This window comes from Crocuta crocuta, unplaced genomic scaffold (assembly GCF_008692635.1).
Source record: "Crocuta crocuta isolate KB4526 unplaced genomic scaffold, BGI_CrCroc_1.0 scaffold647, whole genome shotgun sequence".
In the NCBI taxonomy this organism is placed as follows: Eukaryota; Metazoa; Chordata; class Mammalia; order Carnivora; family Hyaenidae; genus Crocuta; species Crocuta crocuta.
In genome coordinates this window covers 738,607-745,107 of record NW_027531286.1, presented here as the reverse complement: position 1 = coordinate 745,107, position 6,501 = coordinate 738,607, and the positions used below count along the sequence as shown (strand labels likewise).

At 51.4% G+C, this 6,501-nt stretch overlaps 1 protein-coding gene and 1 pseudogene across 2 annotated transcripts in view; both read left to right on the top strand.

The window, feature by feature from the left end:
- The window catches only part of LOC144237736 (small ribosomal subunit protein eS25-like), an 11,106-nt pseudogene that overhangs the window by 4,324 nt on the left and 281 nt on the right, over window positions 1-6,501 (top strand).
- PC (pyruvate carboxylase) overlaps window positions 6,333-6,501 on the top strand; it is a 99,215-nt gene continuing 99,046 nt past the window's right edge. Inside the window, exon 1 of one of the 2 annotated variants that reach the window (XM_077771434.1) lies at window positions 6,333-6,418. The gene's annotated coding sequence lies outside the window, so the exon portion shown is untranslated. Of the gene's footprint in view, window positions 6,419-6,453; window positions 6,472-6,501 lie in introns of those variants that run through there. The other variant, XM_077771436.1, reaches the window with a different exon arrangement.

The following is a 6,501-nucleotide window of genomic DNA, read 5'->3' as shown; positions in this document are numbered from 1 at the left end:
ATATGATGTGCGAACTCTTTGAAACATAATTGCTCAAGGCCTTTCTGCCTCTGAGGACTGTGATTTTAGGACTCAAATTTCAAATCAAAGCCCTTCTTTTGAAATCTGCATTCCGCACATTCTTGCCTTCTCTTTTTCCCCAAGGCAGCAATTGGAGCTAAAATACCACAGCGGGGGTGGGGAGTGTGGGGATCAGGGGTCTGGGGATCCAGTCCTGATTCTGCTGCTCACTAGCTATCTGGGTGTTTTTTTTTTTTAACAATGTTTTATTTATTTCTGAGAGACAGAGACAGCGTGAGCAGGGGAGGGTCAGAGAGAGAGGGAGACACAGTCTGAAGCAGGCTCCAGGCTCTGAGCAAGCTGTCAGCACAGAGCCCGACGCGGGACTCGAACCCACAAACCGTGAGATCATGACCTGAGCCGAAGTCGGACGCCCAACCGACTGAGCCCCCAGGCACCCCGCTCACTAGCTATCAGATCTAGAGAGGTCATTTCCTTTCTCTGAGCTTCAGTATGAGAACAAGAGGGGCTGTGGCCGTGAGTGGGGTCGGGGAGGATCTCACCCTCCTTTGCCTCAGCCAGTGAGCCTCAGCCTTGGCATGGACCTGAAATACAGGGGCTGTGATTTGCTAGGCCAAGGCCCACCTGAGCAAGTGGAAGGTCTGAGTGGCTTGTAGAGGTCCCATGATGGCGTGGGCTCCGCAAGCCCAGTGGACTGAACGACCCGAGTAGGAGGTTGAAAAGACAGTGTGAATTCCTGGGGGTAGGACGTTATGGGGTCACCTGAGCTTGGAGACCACAGTGGGGGAAGCATTGGGATTTAGGCTCCCCCAGCCTCAAAACTGTATTTGGGTGGCCAGGGCGAGGGTACAGGGCAGCCACACACAGCTGTACGGTTTCCACACTGCACAAACACCCTTGGTGAGCTGGGACTGCAACCTGTGCTTTGCTGGCCCAGTCGCATGCTGGTATGACTCGGCTGCCCGAAGAAAGGCCTCAGCACCAGCTCACTGCCAAAGGGGCATCTTTTCTCCGTCATCACAAGGCACGTCAAGGGTTCAGGGCGTTTGTGTATGGGAGTTACCCCGAGGGCCTGGGTGGAGCAGCCTGGACCCCTGGAGGACCTGCGGGGAGGAAAACCTATCTTGAATCACTTCCAGCACTTTCCGTGCTGATTAGAACAGAAGACACAACTCCAGCCTGTGGAGGACTGTTTTGTCCATTCTTCTTGTCTTGTTTTTCCATCCTGAAGGGTTTAACCCTCAGGTCTCGCCAGCAGTGAACTATCTCAGGCTTCAGCTGCCAGAATTTGGTTAAAAATTTTTAATTATTTTAATTTTATTTTTTAATGTTTTATTTATTTCTGAGAGAGAGAGAGAGAGAGACAGCGTGAGCAGGGGAGGTTCAGAGAGAGAGCGAGACACAGAATCTGAAACAGGCTCCAGGCTCTGAGCTGTCAGCACAGAGCCCGACGCAGGGCTCAAACCCATGAACCGTGAGATCATGACCTGAGCCGAAGTCGGACGCTTAACTGACTGAACCACCCAGGTGCCCCTTAAATTTTTTTTAAAAAGTGACTTTCTTTTGTCTCCCAGGACAGGGATCTGGGACGTCTAGGTTGTTCTTGTGAGGTCATCAGGGCAAAAGCCAGCCTTCTGAAGTGTCAACAGGGAGGGGTGGGTTCACGGTGGCTGCTTCAGTCTGAGGTCCAAGGCTTGGTCTGGAAGCCCCTACTCACCTGGGTGCTTCTGTTTACCTAAGCCTCCCCAGTCCTAACCGTTCTCGGCCTTTCCCACGGCCTCCTCTCAGGCTGTGCTTCCTGACTTGCTGGTGGGCTGTCCCCATTAACCCCCTCTATGCCTTGACCCTGTCATGCCTCCCTGCCTTTGTTTGAGTCATGAAAAGGCATTGCCCCCTCCAGGAAGCCCTCCATGTCCCTCTCATGGGGTAAGAGACCCTCTCTTTGAATTCCTAGAGCACTCTGGCCATGATCTCTAGCACAGCACCACACTGTTTTGAAATCAAATGCTTTGAGGTATATATCCCCCTCTGGTCTAGGAGTAGGTTGGGGTTGGGGAAAGTGGTTCCTTTTTCTTGCTTTGATTTTTTAATGTTTATTTATTTTTGAGAGAGAGACAGAGACAGAGTCTGAGCAGGGCAGGGGCAGAGAGAGAGGGAGACTTAGAATCTGAAGCAGGCTCCAGGCTCTAAGCTGTCAGCACAGAGCCCGATGCGGGGCTCGAACCCATGAACCGCGACATCATGCCTTGAGCCAAAGTCGGATGCTTAACTGACTGCACCACCCAGGCGCCCTGGCTCCTTTTTCTACGGAGTGCTGCCGGAATGGCTGCGGAGTGAATGTGTCTCCTGCCCCCCCATACCTCCCTCCTGGTCTGGGCCACTGTAGATGCCTCCCTCCTCAGAATTTGCACTTCCTGCCAGTCTGTGCCCTCCCCCTCTTTAACTCTCCCCTTCCCCCTAAGCGTGGTGCCCTCTGGACTCCTCTCGCTGTTGGTGGACTCTATCGGGCTCGGGGGAAGCCCTATTCCCTCCCATGGTTTAACCACTAAGTGTGGGCTGATGACTCCCATTCCTTCATTTGCTGACTATTTATTAAGTGTCTACTGTGTGCCAGACTCACCTCTTGTGGTGGTAACATTCAAATGTTAGGAGGGGATGGGAGTACAGAGGACAAACAAAAACAAAGAACTTTCCAGAAAGCGACTGATCCTAGGAAGCAATAAGGCAGACATAATTCTAGTTTACCAGAGCCCATGAGCTGCTCTGCAGCTGCCCCTGGACCAGTCCCTCCCGACGGAGCTGTACTGCCCGGGCCCTACACACCACAGCTAGACTCTCACTGGCCCTCCCAGGCTGCTGGTCTCAGCCTATCTGTATCACCTTCCCCTGCAGCCTCCTAGGAACTCAGCAAAGTTTCTCAAGCTTCCTATGGCCTCAAGACTCAGGTGGGACTTATGATAGAGATAGAAAGAGATAGATAGATAGATATAGATAGATAAATTAGAGAGAGAGAGAGAGAGAGAGAGAGAAAGAAAGATTCTTGGGCCCCACCACCAGAGTTACTGAATCCTTACTGAATCAGAAGCCTCAGGGGCCAGGGCACCAGGAATCTGTTTTGTTTTTAAAGAGCTCCAGGGGGTTCTTATTTTCAGGAAGCCAAGAGAGTAACTTCCCTTGGTCTTTTAGTGGGTCTCAACACTAACCCACGTTAGAACTGTTTGGAGAGATTTTTTATTTTTAAGTTTATTTATTTATTTTGAGAGCGAGCGAGCAGGGAGGGGGGCAGAGAGAAAGAATCTCAAGCAGGCTCTGCACCACCAGCAGAGTCCGACATGAGGCTCAAACTCACAAACTGTGAGATCTTGACCTGCCTGAGCCAAAGTCGAAAGTTTAGCTGACTAAGGCACCCAGGGGCCCCTGGGGAGCTTTCTTAAACTAGCAACGCAATGCAGGGATCCCATTCCACAGAAATCGTCCCAAGTAGTATTCTGCGGGTCACTCTAAGTCCCCTGAGTTGGTGATCAGTATGCGTTAAGAACCATGGAGTGGGGCTCAGGAATCTGTTTCCTACCAGCAAACACCCTGTCCCTACGAGATTTTATCACGAGTGGTACAGAAGGCCACACAGAGAAATGGTTTTTTTAGCCACGTTAGGCTCTCCACCCAGGCTTTTGCCTCGGCAGTTTTCTCTACCTGGGATGGAATAACTCTTCCAACTTTGTCCTCCTGGGAACTCAATCTGGGGCTAGGACAAAGCCTGGAGAGGTGTCTTGTTTCCTAATCTCACTGGAACTAGATAATTTTTAAAAGATGTTTTATTTATTTTTGAAGGATAGAGAGAGACAGAGCATGAGCCGGGGAGGAGCAGGGAGAGAGGGAGACACAGAATCTGAGGCAGATTCCAGGCTCTGAGCTGTCAGCACAGAGCCAACGTGGGGCTCAAACTCACAAACTGTGAGATCATGACCTGAGCCAAAGTCGACTGCTTAGCCAACTGAGCCACTCAGTTGTCCCAAACTATTTATTTACTAAAAAAATTTTTTTAATGTTTTATTTATTTTTGAAGGATAGAGAGAGACAGAGCATGAGCCGGGGAGGAGCAGGGAGAGAGGGAGACACAGAATCTGAGGCAGATTCCAGGCTCTGAGCTGTCAGCACAGAGCCAACGTGGGGCTCAAACTCACAAACTGTGAGATCATGACCTGAGCCGAAGTCAGATGCTTAACCGACTGAGCCACCCAGGTGCCCCAGTTTATTATTATCAATTTATTTTTAACATTTTTTATTTTTGAGAGACAGAGTGGGGGAGGGGCAGAGACAGAGGGAGACACGGGATCAGAAGCAGTCTCCGGGCTCTGTCAGCACAGAGCTCAATGTGGGGATCAAACCCATGAACTGCAAGAACATGACCTGAGCCAAAGTCGGCCACTTAACCGTCTGAGCCACACAGGTGCCTCTATTATTATTTTTTAGATTGGCTCTAAGCCAACGGCCCAAAGAAGGGCTTGAACTCCTGACCTTGAGATCTAGAGTTGCAAGTTCTGACTGAGCTAGCCAGGTGCCCCAACTAGATAATTTCCATGACTGAGCTAACTTTTCAAAACCCATATTTTTTTTGTTCACAGCGGTCCATTTTCTTTCTTTCTGCTTCTTTTTAAAAATATTTATTTATTTATTTGAAAGAGAGAGACAGACAGACAGACAAGCATGCTCCAGGCTCCGAGCTGTAAGCACAGAGCCCGACATGGGGCCGAACCCACGAACCATGAGATCATGACCTGAGCCAAAGTTGGATGCTTAACCCACTGAGCCACCCAGGCGCCCCTCATAGCAGTCCATTTTCTAGTTCTCAGTTAGTTTCTTTGTTCAGACCCCTGCCTGGTGGTATTGACATGGTAATCACCTGAACCTGGTTCACAAGGACTAGCCAGCACTGGGCTGACCCATCACAGTGCCTGTAGCATGGCCAGCCGTAGAGAAGGGCCTTTCCTTTCTTGAGGGATACAGGGGACCATATCTTACGTGTACACAGCAGGAGATAAGATAAAGGCAGAAAATGTTGAAGTCACAAGGTAGGCCCACTAGCAGCGTAACAGGGACAACAATGGAATGAGGACTTGGTGTCTATCAAGTCCAACCACTTTTTCCTGGCATGGCACTAGGCCCATAGAAGGTGTACAATCAAATGAATTGTTAATTGAATGAATATGTGAATCTGGAGAACTGGGATTTTAATCCCTGTTCTGCTACTGAAACCGCTGTGTTGGAGTGACCTCTGTTGAAGTTCAGCCAGACAGTTGGAAGGAAGGACAAGAGAGTTGAAGAGAGAACATAACAGATACAACAGAGAAGAAGAGAATGAAGTTGTAATAGCTCTCCATCACAATCAGCAATTCCTAGTTAACAAGATCAAGTTCTCATAGTTCTTGATACTCCGAATTGTCTGGAAGCAGGTTATTTTTCCTCCATGCCCTGATTACCATCTGATGTACCCTATCTTTTATTTTATTTTTTATCATCTGTCTTTTCTCTCACTGCAAAGCAGACCTTTTGGTTCATTTTGGTCACTCCCATATCTCCTGGTTGGCACAGAGCCCAGTTTATGAAGCTTTCTGTTTAATCAAGACTTCTAGACCTTCTAGGTCCTAAGAGGCCTCTATTTGCAGATTAAGAAACTGAGGCTCACAGTGGTGAGGTTGCTTGTCCAAGGTCACACAGAGACGACTCCTGCCCAGCATCTCCCCTCCCCCCCGCAGCTAAGGGCCACACTCACGCACATCCGTGTGGCACAATTGCCATCTCCTTCCTGACCTTCGCAAACACTTTTCCTCCGCCCTCTTCCCCATCCGCCCGCGTGTGTGTGTGTCTAGCCGGGATCTCTGAGTCCCGGTGCGATCTGTTATGCTTGCGGCTTTGGGACACACGTGCTACTCGGGTGAATGAATCGCACGTCCCCACCCCCGCCGACAGCCAATCACAGCGTGCCGGAGCTCCGTTACTTCCGCCTATTGAGGGCGGGGGCCCCAGGCCGTGGGGCCCACGTGGGCCTCTAAAGACAAGGGAGTAGGCGGCTGTGCGCCAGGGGCGGGCTCTCCCAGCTCCGTCACCAATCCAGGGGCCCGCCGGCGACGCGAGGGGCGGGGCTGACGTGGGGCGCCAAGGCTTAAACGTGACGGGTAGGCGGGGGGTAGGGAGGAGTCCTGAGCCGGGGAGCGGCGAGTGACGGAGAGTCTTGTCCAATAACAGGAGGGGTTGGGCTGCCTGAGCCAATAAGAAGTCTGCGAGGCGGGGCCAGGACTGCAGCAAGTTCGGTTGCGCGGAGACCGCAGCTGTTCCCTGTCAGCGGAGGCAGCGGCGGTAGAGAACGGTGGCGACGACTTGCGGCGGAGGCGAGGAGGTGAGTGCCGGCAGCACTGCGCACCTTCCTCTGCTCGCGGCGGGTCGGACCAGGTGGGCGTGCGCCGGCGCCGCCGCGGGGGG